Source organism: Panthera onca, chromosome B3, assembly GCF_046562875.1.
Source record: "Panthera onca isolate mPanOnc1 chromosome B3, mPanOnc1 haplotype 2, whole genome shotgun sequence".
NCBI classification, from domain to species: domain Eukaryota; kingdom Metazoa; phylum Chordata; class Mammalia; order Carnivora; family Felidae; genus Panthera; species Panthera onca.
The window spans coordinates 85,151,325-85,168,381 of record NC_138344.1 but is presented as its reverse complement, the minus strand read 5'-3'; the positions used below and the strand labels follow the sequence as shown (position 1 = coordinate 85,168,381).

Sequence of the window (17,057 nt, the reverse complement as noted above, 5' to 3'; positions counted from 1 at the left end):
GTTATCTCCACGCATTTCCTGTATGTCCTTGAGGGTAGAGGGACACTGACTCTGCCTGTGGTTATGGGGAATGACTCAGCTACACTGGCATTCTAGATTTCCTCCTAGGTCCTCTGAATCTGCCCAGCATACTTTCTCCTCTCTTGGTTGGCTTATTCACATCCTTGCAGTCTTAGCTTGACAGTCACCTCCTCAGAGATGTCTTCCCTGACAACCTCTTATAATTATAATGTTCCTCCCTCTCTATTCTCTATTTTAGCTTTTTCTTACTTCTCTATATAGCAGTCATCACAATTCACAAATTGGGGCTATCTTGAGAACATTTTTTTTGCCTTTATCCTACTAATTAAAAACTCCACGACACTGGAATATACCTTGCCCGTGTTACTACTCACTGATGTGTCCACAGCACCTGCATGGGAGACTAAGTGCAGGGACACTAGTCAGGGAGCCACTGCAGGTATTCAGGTGAGAGACATGGGTGGTCTGGCCTCAGATAACAGCACTGGACTGATTCTAGGAATATTTATGAAATAGACAAAACAAGTCAACAACTAATTGGATAGTTTGAAAGAAAGAGATCAAGAGTGATGCCAGGTTTCAGGGCCTCTTGCAAGAGTTCTAGGTGCCCAAAAGGATTAAAAAAAATCAATGGTTACTAATGGAATCATATAATAAACAATCTCAGAAAAAATGTTCCACAGCTATATAAGGGTTTTAAAGCTATTATTTATAGTTAAACTAAAACAGTGGGTAGTGTGCAGGAAAAAAGCATTATTTTGTAGACTGCAGGAGGATTTCAAAGTGTCATGATAAAAAGTTAAGTGGTAAATGGTTTTTAGAAGTATAGCAATCCCTTAGTGACTAAGACTGCTGAATTTAAATGATAATCTTCAGTTACAAAATAGTGTAAAAGTAGTTTTAAGATTTAACTAATACATTCAGGGCACCTGGGTGGCTCAGTCGGTTAAGCATCTGACTTCGGCTTAGGTCATGATCTCGCGGTTCAAGGGTTTGAGGCCTGCGTCAGGCTCTGTGCTGACAGCTCAGAGCCTGGAGCCTGCTTCGGATTCTGTGTCTCCCTCTCTCTCTGCCCCTTCCCCCCTCGCACTCTCTGAAAGATAAATAAACACCAAAAAACTTAAAAAAAAAAGATTTAACTAACACCATATCAGTAGAATTGAGTAAAGTTTTAGAAGAGTACTAATGAATATGATGCAACCATATGTGACTATAAATACCAATAAAAATGTCTTCTGTGATACTTTTAAGTCTTGGAAAAGGAAATAATACTTATAACTTTATAGATATATGTGGCAATAATCAGTTCACAAACCACTTACTATATATACTATCTATTTTGATTATTGAATCCTCTTCATAGTAACTTGTGAAATGGGTTTTACTGGCCCTATTTTAACAGTGGCGAACTGGGTTCATAGAGATCAAATGACTTACCTAATGTCCTACAGTTAAGAAAGCATTCAGTAGGACCACAGGCAGGGCAGGTGCTAAAATATTCACCTTACAGATGAGAAAACATGCTCCAGAAACACTTGCCCGAGGCGACAGGGATTGTGATCAGTGGAAGCAGAGCTAGGAAACAGCTTTTCCCTCCAGCCTGCTCCTTCCTCTGTGGGTGCAAAAAAGAAATACCTGTCACACTGGGGTTTGGGAGGCTCTCTGGAGGCAGACCAGAGCCAAGCATCACCTCTGCCCACGGACGTCACTCTCTGTTGCTTAATAATCCTAGCACCCTGATTTCTCTCTGTTCTTCTTCTCAGAGGTCCCCAGTACTATTACCAGTGCTGCCAGGGACTGGGGGGACAATGATGGAGAGAAGTCCAGGTCATGTGCTTCCTGGGTGACTCTTCTGGTCTCTCCATCTCTCTCATGTCCACACAGACTTTGAGTCACTACCTTTTCCTTGTGGAATTTCTACTGTATGACCTTTCAGCAATAGCAGCTCCTGCCAAATAGCTCATTCTATTTGTATTTATCACTATAAAAGAGAGAGCGAGAAAGATCGAGACAGAGAGAGACAGAGACAGAGAGACAGAAAATCTAGACTCTAATGAGCCTGGTTCATCTTTTTTTTTTTTTTTTTTTTTTTTTAATTTTTTTTTCAACGTTTTTTATTTATTTTTGGGACAGAGAGAGACAGAGCATGAACGGGGGAGGGGCAGAGAGAGAGGGAGACACAGAATCGGAAACAGGCTCCAGGCTCCGAGCCATCAGCCCAGAGCCTGATGCGGGGCTCGAACTCACAGACCGCGAGATCGTGACCTGGCTGAAGTCGGACGCTTAACCGACTGCGCCACCCAGGCGCCCCTGGTTCATCTTTTTAAACCAGGGTACATATGGATTACTAGTATATGGGTGGGCTGCCCTTGGACCAGGGGCTGCTCCTAGTCCGTCAGTCATGAGGTGATTGTAAGACCTATGAATGGCAGAGCTATGGGGAGAGCAGTTTTCCTCAGAGTGGGATGTGTGCATGGCAGGTATTTTAAGGCTTGGTCAGTCTAGAACTGTCCAAAGGAGATAAACTTACAGAAAGTACCACCTAAATTTATAGGGATGAAGGGTCACTGTGGTTGGGGGCAAGCTATGAAACGTCACAGGGACAAAGGAGTTTGAGTTGGATCTTGAAGTATAGACTTTTCACTGGCCTAGTAAGGAGAGGCCTGAAAGGAGGGTGTTAGAGAAGGGGAAATAGCATGTGCAAAGGCAGAGGTTTGTGGCTTGAGAGAGCACAGTGTGCGGGGAGAGCAAATCATTCTGTATGGCTGGAATGCCAAGTCTGCGGAGGAGCATAGTGGGAGATGGGGTTGGAAAGGTGGGCAAGGCTGGACTTGTGATTCTCAGCTAAAGGCAGTATTACTCCATGAGAAGCATTAGGAAGGATCTTGTTGTTGTTGTTGTTGTTGTTTTGGTTTTGGTTGTCATGGTGCCTAGGGATTGTTACTGGCTTTTAGTGGGTGGGACTAGGAATAAGAAGGGCAACTCTGCACAGAGGAGAAAACTGTTGTGTCCCAATTGGCAGTAGGGCCTTCACTGGGAAACACTAGGCTAGACTTGTAAAGGCCCTTCAAAGTCATGCCAAAGAATTTAGATTTTAGTCTCAAGAAAGTTGGTGGTGAGGATAAGAAGTCTGGAGTGGCTCCCAGATTTGAGGTTGAGTTGGGTGGGAGGTGGTTCCAATGACTGATGTTGGGATTATGGGGAGAGGGGCACAGACATTAAACATGGTAAAAAAGATGAGATCTCACACTGCACATATAGATGAAATTGCCCAAGAGTCTGCTGAGATGCACTGTATAGCTCAGGAGAGGGGCTGGAGGAGAAATGTTGATCTGAAAGTCCTCAGAGCATCAGGGATAGTGGAAATCATGGGCACACATGAGGTCATCCAGAGTCTAAATGTGAATTTTGGATTGTTCAAGGTCAATTTTAAATTTCAGGCAGATTTTTCTGCTTCTTATTCAGTGTGTTAACAGGAAGTACCAATTAAAATTAATTTCAACCTAAGTAAAACATAATTAGGGAGATAAATTTGCTGCCAAAAGTATAATGAACTCCAGAATGAAATGTAAAATTGATTTTAGCTCACTTATCTGATATGTTTAAATGATGCTTTATCTTTCTTGATTCTACAAAATCTAGTAAGTTAGGGCAGGAAATACTTTAGAAATTTCAAGGAGATTAGTAACAGAAAGAATCAAAACAAAACAGAAGTTAGGTGTTCCTCTTCCTTCTTAGGGCTCTTTTCCATTTTGCCTGGGTGATTTGCATTGTGAGTGTCTCTAGTCCCTCATTTAGCTGATGATTTTCTGACATACTATACAGGAAGTCTTCACGTGGTTTAGAAGTAGGGAATATATCGGGACACAAACTTCATTTCTCCTTCCTCTTGCCATGGAGATTATATTTACCCACTATTATTAGACTGAAGCATGTCTGCCTAGACAGAAGGGGCTGCATTGGATTATTTTTTTTTATGATCTAGTGATTTAAATCTTAAGATTCTGTGGAGAAAACCAAGCAGCCTGAATTACTGGCACATTAACCTATAAAGAATAGAGTCATTGGTTAAGATCATTGATAGGTATTATTTTCAATAACAATCGCAGTGTGTTTCTCACCACTTCTAGAAGCACTTAGAAGTTCTTGGGAGGAAATCCATTACTGTAGTTCAGACTAATTTAGATTTTTAGATTGATTGCCACTGAAATGATTCAGATACCACTGGGTTTTAATAAACTAGAGTTATAACTGTTTCCTAAGACAATATTTGGTCTGTCTTTGGGTCCTCCTTGGGGAAGGTGTAGGCACAAAGACTGATCAGGAATTTTACTTCCCTTAGATGACCTATTATTCAATTGACTGTCACAGCAAAAAGTCCATTAAAACTTTTTAAAATTAAATTTATTTTATTTTTAAGTAAACTCTACACCCAACGTGAGGCTCGAACTCACTACCCCAAGATAAGAGTCATAAGCTCTACCGACTGAGCCAGCCAGTTGTCACAAAAAGTCCATTTTTAATTGATAGCGCAGAATATCTGCACTCCAAGTTCCTGCCAGAGGGAATGATGGAACATTCTGTGGACAGATTCTTATCAAGAACTTAGTTCTTAGAAACAATATTCACATAGGGTCACCTGAAGATATGCACTCCATAATTTTTCTAGGTGACTATTTCCTAAAGTGTTATTTTTAAATTTCCCTGAAATGTAAACAGATATTATATTATAAGAGGATCTAATTGTTTTGGCAAAGAGAAAGTTTTAGGTTAGTTTCTTTTTTAAAAAAAAAATTTATTTTTCAAAGAGAGAGAGAGAGAATGGGGGAGGAGCAGAAAGAGGGGGAGACACAGAATCCAAAGCAGGCTCCAGGCTATCAGCCCAGAGCCCAAAGTGGGGCTTGAACTCATGAAATGTGAGATCATGACCTAAGCTGCAGTCAGACGCTCAACGAACTGAGCCACCCAGGCACCTGCAAAGTTTTATTCTTCAAGAATGTAATCATGTATTTCTGGTAACAGAGTAATTTTCAGAATGCCCAAGGGGATAAAGAATCCTACTAAGAGCAGGTGACTGTAGGTCTCCAGCATCACATCCCAGTATAGGCTTCTCTGGACAAGGTCTAGATGCTGCCACTCCTCTCTGCTAAAATCTATAGCCACATCCCTGAAGGACACCAATCCCTCATATGAAATGTCATGTTCCTCTGGAACCAGGATCAGGAATCTCTTGGGAGAGGTCTGATTAGCTGACATGTCATGGTAGGTCTCAAACTTTATTCTCTCAGGAGCCTAAAACCTGGTAGACTGTAAATCAGGAGCAAGCAGAGCTGCTGGGGAGAGGTAGGCCGGAGTCTGGAGAAAGATCTAACCCAGGGGCGCCCCAAAGACAAGAAGAAACCTCAGAGACCTCTCAGAATAAAAACGAGGAGAAATTCCTGACACCAGCTGTGAAAAAGCTAGACAACGTTTCTTTACTGAAGGACTTCTGAAAACATTTAATGTATGTTAATGTACATGTAAATATCCTAAAAGATAAATCTGAGTATGCAATAGTTCCCAAATACACTTGATCACAGAAATCTTTGTTTTGGATCATGTCACATGGAATAGTCATGTTCCTCAGAACACATCTTGTTTTAGATATTCTAAATTTATCCTTGGATCAAGTCAGGTCATCAGAATTCTGGGCACTTTGTTATTTTACCCTGGTCTCCCTGTCATAGAATTACTTTAAATTTAAGGTTATGTGGTTAACCTATATCGAAGGACATTGTAAAAATAGCCCCACAGCACTCACTATTATATCTAATATAGAGATACCTTGGAACACATTGTCTATAACCCAGACAGTAATTCTTTGTGAGAATACATGGAGACATTTCTCTAAGTCATCACAGGGATAGCTGTGTTTTACCTGAGTATTTTTTCTTTTTAAATTCAATAGGCAACATAAATTTTGTAACCATTTTTTTTCTTTGTTTTGACTGCTAGGAAGTTCATGATGAAATCCGCAGCCTACCTATAACAATGCTACATGACTATATGGTGTGCACTTAGTACAAATTGTATCTGGCTTTACATATGATTCCTTTCTCATACTTTCCACTTACTTGATTTCCAAATTTAAACACCTGGTTTATTCAGTCTTTTAGCTAGTATTTATTTAGCTTCTTCTATGGGACAAGCCCTGGTCTTGGTGTTAGAAATAAGATGGTAAAAAATATATAGATGGTTTTTACTCTCCAGAGCTTACAGTTTAGAGTCAAATATAGACTGGTAAATATACAACACACCGTATCCAAGGTGAAAAACCCTATGGAGAAAACAGGAACACTGTTAAAGTTGTTATATGGAGCCATCAGAAATAAGCTTCTTCAAGCATGTTGGCCTACAGACTGCTTTGAACCCCTCCTTTATCTTTTGGTCAAGCATCTTGGTGCCCATCTCATATCCTATGCTGCGGCCAAGCATGGCATTGCTACATTGGTTCCTTCTGCTTGGGTGCTTGGGCTAATGCCTGCTCTCATTTTCTGGTAGGAGATTCTGCAAAAACCCATGGCTCAACATACCTAGCCTTGAACATTCTGTATTTCCCACAACCCCTTGTCTTATCCAAGCAACTACACATAGCCAGGGAGAGAGTATAAAGAGGAGAGAGAAGAGCAAGAGGACACACACTTTGGGCATACCTGAATTTAGGGGGAAGAAGGAAGAATAGGTAAAGAAGAATCAAGAGGAGTTGCTGTCAGATAGGAAGCCTAGAGGGTTTGGGGGTCATGGAGGCCTTGGGAGGAGAGGATATTTTAAATGTTTTCAATGCTACAGAGCAGCCTTGGATTTGGTGATGCAACAGGTAATGACAACCTCCAAAGAACAATTTTAGCTACATGGTAAAGATGCAAAGAATAAGGATTATATAACCCAATGTGATTTTGAGTGGTGAGGCAATGAAGACAAGTACGGACTTGCTTCTTGATAATTTGAGGAGCAGAGGGAAAGCTAGAGATAGGGTGGTACCTTAAGGGAATAGCAGGGTCAGGAGAAGGTTGATGCTTTCTTGAATGACCAAATGCTTCACTTATACACATCTCTCATCACAAAAGATCGACGAATGTAGCTATGCCACGGTTGCTGGGCACTGGGATAATGCATACAGTCAACATTCTGAAATGCTTCTTAAAAGAGCACTTGAATCATAACCTAAATTTTTAGGAGGGGCAGTGATTTCTTATCCACCATATCTTGATCAAACGTCAGATAGCCTTAACCTAATATTTGAAAAGTGAATAGTTTAAACTCATTTGTTGAGTTGTTCTTTTGCAATGGGGTAATAGCCAAACAGTGACAACTAAACAGAGAATTTTGCAAGCAGAGCACTTCTGCTGGCAGCAGCAGCCCAGGGTGGCAGCTGTTCTGGATGAAAGACATGGCTTTGAGATTGAGAGAACAAAGGGAAGGCTTGAAGGGTGAGGATGAGAATGGTCCCCCAAGTCTTCTTAGACTAAGTATATAACAGAACAGTACTTGAGGTAAAAGAGTAATGGAGCAAAAAACACCCTGTGACTCACACACACACACACACACACACACACACACACACACACACCTGTACTATTGGTCTACCTCCATGTGCACCTGCTGAGGCTGAAGCTTGCCCACACTCTGATCACTCTTCTTTCAGGCAGAAAGCCCCTGAACTGTTTCCCCAGATTCTTTGTCTCACTCGAAGGATCTGCTGCCCAGATGGTTCCTGAACCTTTGCTGCCTTCTCATTTACTCCTTCATTTCTGAGTCCTGGCTTCCTCTCATTCCCCACTGTTGATGCTTGCCCTGCAGGGGTTTGTGTCCCCCATTGCTCATCCTTGGGGCCCTCTCCTTACCCTGCCACTTTCACCCATCACCCTTGTCCTGCTTGCCTCTCCAAGAACCAGTGCTAGCTCACTGGGCCAGCAATAAGCTAATAATAATGTCAGCTAACTAGTGTTTACTATGTGCCAGGCATTGTCCTAACTGCTTTATATGAGTTATTTCATTTTATAATCTTAACAACTCTTTGAGGTGATGGGTTTATAGATGAGGAAACAGGAACAGTAAGTTCAAGCAACTTATCCAGGTCTTATATCTAGGAAGTTTCAGAGTTGAGAATCTGGCTTCAAAGCCCATGTTCCTTTCTTTTTTTTTTAATTTCTTAAAAACATTTATTCATTTTTGAGAGGCAGAGAGAGACAGAGCATGAGCAGGGAAGGGGCAGAGAGAGAGAGAGGGAGACACAGAATCTGAAGCAGGCTCCAGCCTCTGGACTATCAGCACAGAGCCTGACATGGGGCATGGACCCATGAAAAGTCAGCCAAAGTCAGATGCTTAACCGACTGAGCCACCCAGGTGCCCCTTCAAAGCCCATGTTCTTAACCCTTATATTATATTGCCACATCCATAAGTTTAATGAAAAGGACCAGAAACACAGATAATTTGTCTATACGAGTAGGGATCAGAAGCCAAGGCAGCTGCTGGGTATCAGAAGCATAGAAATACAGGCTAGAATCTGGATTACAGGTCCAAAGCCTCAGTAGACAGAAAGGAGCTCTATGCCATCCTAGGCCAATAGAGGCCTTCTTTCAGGAAAGCCCTTCCTGGGGATGGCTGGGCAGGAATGGAGAATGAGGCAACATCTCATGGGGCAGGAAAATGGGTTGATTAGGGTTGTATCTGCCCAATCCAGTAGCTTCCATTGTCTTTCTTGGATCTGCATTAGAAGCTTGGTTATGGGTTGAATAGTGTCCTTTCCAAATGATGTTAAAGTCCTAGCCCCCAATTCCTGTGAGTGTGATCTTATTTGGAAATAGGGTCCTTGCATATCAGACAGACAAACAGGGAGAACTCCATGTGAAGACGAAGGGGGAGATTGGGGTGATGCATCTACAAGCCAAGGAAAAACAAAGATGGCTAGTAACCCAGTGGAAGCTAAGAGAGGCATGGAACCGTTTCTCCTTCATAGCCCTCGGAAGGAACGAATCTTGCTGACACCTTAATATTGGACTTCTAGCCTCAAGAACTGTGAGATAATAAATTTATGTTATTTGAGCACCCCCAGAATGTGATACTTTATTATGATAGCCTTAGTTAACTAATGCCAAGATCTCAATTCCATGGAACTTTTCATGAGAGGTCTGGGCTGTGGTTCACACTTATAAGTCATAAGGCTCTCTCAGGGACCCCTCTTTCCCATGATGGAAACCCTGGAATAAGTTAAGAAGGGAAGGGAAAAGGCAGGATATTTGTAAGGAACTGCAGCCTTCTGGAAGACAAATGCACATTAAGGCAGTATTTTTAGCCCTAACACGAACTCAACTGGTCCAGTGCCAGCCATCAGCTGGTAGATCCATCTGTCCCCAGCAACACAAATCTTTATGACCCTCATTTGAAGAAATAAACACATTGCCCACATTGTGGAGCAGGTGGACTAGTTAGGAGGGCTGTGTGTCATTCTAGAAAAGGTGCCTGATCTTCATGTACACCTCCACCTCCCAAACTGGACTTTCCATGACATATAGAGAACTTGAAAATATGTTTACATCTCCAGGAATTAGCAGCCATGGAAAAAACCTGTCAAATAAAAGCAAAGCTTTATTTTGAAAATCTCTATGCCACTTGCATGGCTATACTTGTAAAGATAGAAGATATTTTTGACAAGTGACTTTCACTTTGACTTCTCTAGGTTTTTCTCCCCAGCTCTTCTAGGACACTGGAGTAGGCAGAGCCAAATATGCAGGGTTAGCCTTAGCAGAACACAATTCAACTCTTAGTAGAAAAATCCATGCCATCATTTTGTGAGTGTGTGCCATTATGAGGGAATGGGGGGGGGGGCGGGGAAGACACTGGGATCTACAAGCATCTTGGTACCTTTTAAGAGTTTTACATGTTTCACTAGGTGCTGCTATCATAACCACTCTCTAAGGTCTGTGAGGATTCTGGGCACAACTATGTGAAAGCCAGAGATGCTGAAACACCTAACCTGTGCAGTCACATATTGATAAGCTTCATCAGAGTCCAGGTTAAGTAATCAGCTGTGCCTGAGACTCGAATTAAGTTGGAGTTCACAGTTTCAAATTTAGTTTTCTCTGGGACATAAGAAATAGTCTAGAAATATGGTCTAGTCAAAAGCATCTAGACTTTCCTTTTCTTGGAGTCAATAAGAATGCACCACTAATGTTTATGTATAATTTTTTTTTTTTTAATTTTTTTTTTCAACGTTTTTTATTTATTTTTGGGACAGAGAGAGACAGAGCATGAACGGGGGAGGGGCAGAGAGAGAGGGAGACACAGAATCCGAAACAGGCTCCAGGCTCCGAGCCATCAGCCCAGAGCCCGACGCGGGGCTCGAACTCACAGACCGCGAGATCGTGACCTGGCTGAAGTCGGACGCTTAACCGACTGCGCCACCCAGGCGCCCCAATTTATGTATAATATTAATAATCAGAGCATATGTTTCTCCTGGTGGAAAGAAGACAGCCAGAAAATCAGGAGGCCTGGATCCTTGTCCTGAATGTAAGACTGAGGGTAATTCCACTTCACTGGGACTCTTTCTTCATTTGTAAAAGTTGGACTTGCCCCAGTAACCTCAAAAGTAACCTCTAATTCTAAAATTTCATAGTTTGGGGGCACCTGGGCGGCCCAGTTGGTTGAGTGACTTCAGTTCAAGTCAGGATCTTATGGGTCGTGGGTTCAAGTCCCATGTTGGGCTTTATGCTGACAGCACAGAGCCTACTTCAGATTCTCTGTCCCTCTCTCTCTCTGCCCCTTCCCTAGTCTCTCTCTCTCAAAAATAAATAAACATTGCTGTCACAATGGCAAACACTCTGCTTTTTCCTATTATCACTTTGTGACTTGATTTAGATTATGAACATCTTATTATAAATTATCTAAGAGACTATTAATATTGAATAAAAATTCTAATAATAGTAATACAATGATATAATATCTTTAAATATCCATAATAATCAAATAAACATCTGTTTGGCAGCTATCAGTGATGTAAATTGGGAGCAGAATGAGAAGGGGGAGCATAGTTACCCAGGTTTGGGCCAATTCTTTGTTTCAATTGTTCTTGTAATTTCAACAGAGCTTTTGCAATATTCTTGCCCTGAACTGCTATGTCATTTTCTTAGGTATTGTCAAAATGGCTGTCTTGCTCCCACCCAGAAGAAAAAAAATGTTTTTCCAATGTTCAAAACATCTATTTTTATCTACAAAGTCTATGGCAGCATTTTCTCTATCATCATCATAATCATCATCATCATCACTATTGAAAATTAAATGTTCAATATTCAATATTTTCACTGGTATAAGCTATAGAACTTTCACCTTTTTAAAAGAGGGGAACACAATATGGCTCTGATTACCTGGCTACTGCATGGGAGAGCCAAGGCTTTCAGTGAATGGACATTGTGCTGACAAGCACTTAAAAGGTTGTATGCTTGTCCCTTAGCCTTTGAGCACAGTGAACATTTGCCATGGATAGTAGCCTTGAAAACCCTATGGCCTATAACAAAAGGACATTTCCCCCTTTTACAGGGTCAAACGTATGCTGCATACTTCCCTATCAGCCCTGGCACATCAGACAAGTTCCTTTCATAGTATGGTATGCATAAAGCCTACAATTATCAGCTGCAGGTAGTGACCATCTGCTCATGGAATATACAGAAATGGAAAAAATGTGGACGAATCTCTAGAAAGAATTCTCTTTTTGAATTAGCCCTGAGAGGCCATGCCTCTGAGAGTTTTAGAATAGATATGGCTTTTAATCAGCTTCCTTTTGCTTACTGAACAGGCAATTTCAGAGTCAGAAGGTAATCATACACAGGCAATTATGGCTTCAAGAACTTTCCTAACATATTCAGCCAGAGCGCAACTCCATCAAGTTTCATACTACCACATTCTCTGGGCTAAATTCATGCTACCTTCAGAGCTATGATGCATTTGTTGGTATTCATTTTGGTGACTGATTATGTAGTGGACACTACTGTGTGCTGCCCAGATCTCCTTTGTAAACCAAAGTAGTTATTCTCTCAGCTCCCAGGAGTGTTTTCTGCTGAAGATCTGTAACAGAGTCCCTCCCCAAGAATTGCCTTCAGCCTATGGGAGCTGTCTCACACAGGCTACACCCCCTTCCTGTAGTAGCCCATATCCAAAGATAGGTCTATGCAGGAACAGAAGGCCCCCTCATTTATCTCAATTCTGGAAAGCTCTGAAGAGCCACCCCAGGTTCAGGGCTCCCCAGGGAATCAACTGAAGTCTCTATTATGACTGAATTAAATTCAACTTCTCTTTTTGCCTATTTCTGCGTCCTTCATTCCCTTAAGTCTTAAAATACGATCTGGATGAAACCACATCTGCTACAAGAGTAATATGACAGAAAGCAAGCTATCATTTATCCTGTTCTCAGGATGCTAGGGAGATGGATCTGAACATAGAGAAGGCTTGAAGTCATATCCAATCCATTCTGATCTTGGGCTGGGGAGTTGGGGGTGTCAACTCCTTGGTCATCTCCAAGCCAAAGAAAACTGAGAAAACCAGTCACTTCTAGGGATGGCTTTGGGGATTTATTCTACCTTAGGATGTGCTCAAGAATATTTGGAAGGTGGGTGGGGGATGGGCTAGATGGGTGATGAATATTAAAAAGGGCACTTATTATGATGAGCACTAGGTATTGTATGTAAGTGATGAATCACTGAATTCTACTCCTGAAACCAATATTGCATTGCATGTTAACTAACTAGAATTTAAATAAAAATTTAAAAAGAAAAAAAAAAGAGTATTTGGAAGGTAACAAATTAAGGCTAGCAAATTTCTCAGATTCCCTGAGACTCACCTGTATTAGGAACTCTGTGGGAGTAGGCTAGGGCAGGTTACCCATTCTCCAAGACTTGGGTTAGGAATGTGAATGAGGGCACAGTTGCTTACTTGACTACCCTCCATTTTATGCTATTAAGTAGAGATTGAGTTGATGTCAACTAAACTGTGCCCCAAAAGGTTCTGTTGTCTTTTTAGAACTCAGCAAATCACACTAAAATGGCTTCTTGCTCCTCTTAAAGTTAAAGGGATTCTGTGGGCAATCTTTTCCTATTACTACTAAACATTTATTGAGTTCTAGTTATGTGAGAGAGAAAGCTCCTGACCCCTAAGCATGTGTAGTGCAAGAAACAGGACACGTATAGCTGTATCAGTACTTTCCACTATCAACTGATTGCTTTTAGGCCATTGCCCAAATTTCCCGTAACATTGGGTGTTTTGGATTACTAGATTTATGTGAAATACTCATTGACCTGAACATTCCTCTGGAAGAGGTTCATTGTCTTTCTATTCTTTCTCAAAACTATTTTATTAATCTATTATTTTTTTATTATTAAAAATTTTTAATGCTTATTTATTTTTGAGAGAGACAGAAAGAGACAGAATATGAGTGGGGGAGGGACAGAGAGAAATGGAGACACAGAATCTGAAGCAGGCTCCAGGCTCTGAGCTGTCAGCATGGAGCCTGATGCGGGGCTCGAATCCATGAGCCATGAGATCATGACCTGAGCTGAAATTGGATGCTTAACCGACTGAGCCACCCATTTACTATTTTTTATTATTGTTTACCAAGTATTGTCGCAAAACACCCTCTCCTGCCCATCAGGAAAGTTACTTGTATTTCTTTTTTAAAAAAATCACTCAGCTATTTTTAAAATTGGTAATGTAGTAATATGGTCAAAACATCAAAAATTACAAAAAATTGGGGCACCTGGGTGGCTCAACTGGTTAAGCGCTGACTTTGGCCCAGGTCATGATCTTGCAGTTCATGAGTTTGAGTCCTGTGTCAGGCTCTCTGCTGATGGCTCAGAGCCTGGAGCCTGCTTCGGATTCTTGTATCTCCCTCTCTCTCTGCCCCTCCCCCGCTTGTGCTCTGTCTCTCTCTGTCTCCCCCAAAATGAAAACACGTTAAAAAATGTTTTAAAAAAATTACAAAATATATATAGTGAAATCTTCTCCTTGCCCCTATTCCTCATCTGCCCAGTCAAAAGTCTTCATTTCACCTCAAAACTACCCAAACCAGGTAGTTCTTCTATCCTTTATACAGGGTAACATATCTACTTCTCTGCACTTTGCCTTTTTCACGTTGTATCATTATACAACAGAGATTTTTTCTGAGTTACTTAACACTCAATAAAAATTATTCTCTTTAGGAGTAAGAATATGTACTGGGGGACATTTAGGAATTACTGGGAACTTTCAAAGATAGTATAATAAGGAAAACTTGGGAAGTTTGTTGGGGTTCAGTCAGATGAAGACGGAGTTTGGCATCTTATTTTTCTCAGTAGAGATTTAGTAACTGGTACGACTACTCAAGAGGAAGAAAAAAGATAAAAGCAAATCAGCCAAAGCCATAGCATGGAAAAAAAATTAAAAAAGGAAAAGAGGGATCCAGAGCCAACTGTGTCAATGGCTAGGACAGAAGCCACAGATTGAGTTAAGAGCAATCACTGAGATGAGGGCATAGCTGGCCTGTAGGGCAAAGATAAGGTTATGGTCTCTGAGTAGCTCTAGATCAACACAAGATAGAAAGGAAGAAGGGAATCTTCAGATTGCCCTAGTTGCAATGCTGGATCTATATTCAGAGAGTGGGATCAAAGCACACATACAGGCTTGGAAATCAGAGTTGTATTTAAACCCCAAGTGACTTAAGCACCTTTAAGCAAATTACTTAATTTCCCTTAACCTAAATTTTCTTATCTGTGAAACGAGAATAAGAATAAGAATAATAACCATTTACAGGGCTGTCCTAGAGATTAAACAGGGTAATATATGCACAGTTTGATATGTAAATTATCCTTAGAACACTTTCAGTAGGAGTTGCTTTGCCCTTTTTAGTGCCTTAATTTGAAAGAATTATTTTACTGCCATGACTAAATATAGAAGTTTGAAAAGAAGGTATTTTCAAAAAATTATGTGTCGGTGGGTTTTTCAATGATAATTGGCTTAATTTAAAATATTCAGAGGTTTGTTGGACTCTCATAAATTGAGTGCAATCTTTTAATTTAAACTACCTGCTATAATAATTAATGACTTCATATAATTTTACAAAACAGGTAGGTTACATCAACATAAAAGAAAATTATGGCAATACATCTGAGATGTTTTCCAGTTAACATAGGAATCACGAGATAAATACTGTTGAACTCTTGTCCAATAACAAGATTTGATTCATATGGGCTGTATGATTTATTGTTTATTTTTTTAACCAAATACCTACTCAGTAATTTATAATGGCTTTGCAGTGATGTATATCAAATAAGAAACACTGGAAAACTGATTTGTCTCTAGGATAATATGCATGCTTCAAGTGGCATTGAAAGCCCCACTGATGTGTATGTAATAATAAACGTATCCGTTATTAATATGCTAATGACTCTGTGCTCATTTAATGAGAAATAAAAATAATTTACAGATGAATACCTTTAAAAAATAAAATAAATAAGGTAATGTGTAAAAAGTGCTTAGCACAGTTCCTGGCTCAGTAGTGGCTCAATAAATTTGCACTTGTATTTTAATTGTTAATAAGGGAGAAGAATATTTCCTAGAGGCCAGAGAGGAGATACCAGCCCATCAGGTGAAAAGTTTCTGCCTCAGCTGGCGTGGTAACCTCAGGGCCTTGGGTGAGGAGGCCCTTTCTTCAAGGGCTAAAAACCATCAGGCACGAAGAGGTGATAGAGTAAGCACGGCCTGAGGGCCAGGTACGAAGAATTTTACTTGACCCAAGGTGGAGATCATCAACAAGAAACAACCAGTTCTTGGGGTGCCTGGGTGGCTCACTTGGTTGAGTGACTGAATCTTGATTTCAGCTCAGGTCATGATCCCAGGGTGGTGGGATTGAGCCCTGTGTCAGGCTCTGCACTGACTGTAAAACCTGCTTAAGATTCTTTCTCTTTCTCCTGCGTGATTTCTCCTCTCTCTTTCTCCAAAAAAAAAAAAAAAAGAAAGAAAAAGAAAAAAAAAGAAAAGAAAAGGAAAGAAACAACCAGTTCTTCCTTGGACTGGAGGATAATTTTAAAAATAGTATGCCTGGAAGAAGCAAGATTTTTTGCTTGCATGACATTGCTTACAGCTGTTTGAAAATCTAATTTTTTTTTTAATTTTTTTAATGTGTATTTATTTTTGAGACAGAGAGAGACAGAGCATGAATGGGGGAGGGTCAGAGAGAGGGAGACACAGAATCTGAAACAGGCTCCAGGCTCTGAGCTATCAGCACAGAGCCTGACGCGGGGCTCGAACTCACGGACCGCGAGATCATGACCTGAGCTGAAGTCGGCCGCTTAACCGACTGAGCCACCCAGGCACCCCTGAAAATCTAATTTTTTAAAAAGTTTTTATTTATTTATTTCGAGGGAGAGAGGGTGCAAGAAGGGCAGAAAGAGGGGGAGAGAGAATGCTAAGCAGGCTCTGCACTGTCAGCACACAGCCCCATGTGGGGCTCAAAATTACCAACCCCAGGAGATCATGACCTGAGGCGAAATCAAGAGTTGGACTATTAACTAACTAAGCCACCCAGGTGCCCCTTAAGTGTCTGACATTTGATTTGGCCTTAGGCTGTGATCTCACGGTTAGTGGGTTTAAGCCCAAGTCGGGCTCTGCACTGAGCATGAAGCTTGCTTGGGATTTTCTTTCTCCCCTTCTCTCTGTCTCTCCTCCACTTGTACGTGTGCATGCATGCTGCCTCTCTCTCAAAATAAATAAACTTTAAAAAGAAGAAAATCTAATTTAAGTACTAATAACTGCAAATGCTGATATAAGGAAAAAATGTTATTTTTAATATACACACTCCACCACCTCTGAAAGGCAGGTGTCGACTACGGGCCTTAATAGGTATGGGCAAGGAAGTTTGGAGAAAGAAGCTGGGGGAAGATTGAACTGTTCTGCATAATAGAGGCAGGAAGCTTGTGAGGTTGAGGCACAATGAGGAAGAACTGACCTCAGGGAACAAATGAGCCTGATCAAGA

At 41.0% G+C, this 17,057-nt stretch overlaps 1 long non-coding RNA gene across 1 annotated transcript in view; it reads right to left on the bottom strand.

The window, feature by feature from the left end:
• Positions 1-1,460: 1,460 nt before the first annotated feature.
• The window catches only part of LOC132669564 (uncharacterized), a 72,145-nt gene continuing 56,548 nt past the window's right edge, over positions 1,461-17,057 (bottom strand). The window contains exon 4 of the long non-coding RNA XR_009606171.2: positions 1,461-1,633. This is a non-coding gene — a long non-coding RNA (uncharacterized LOC132669564). The remainder of the gene's footprint in view (positions 1,634-17,057) is intronic.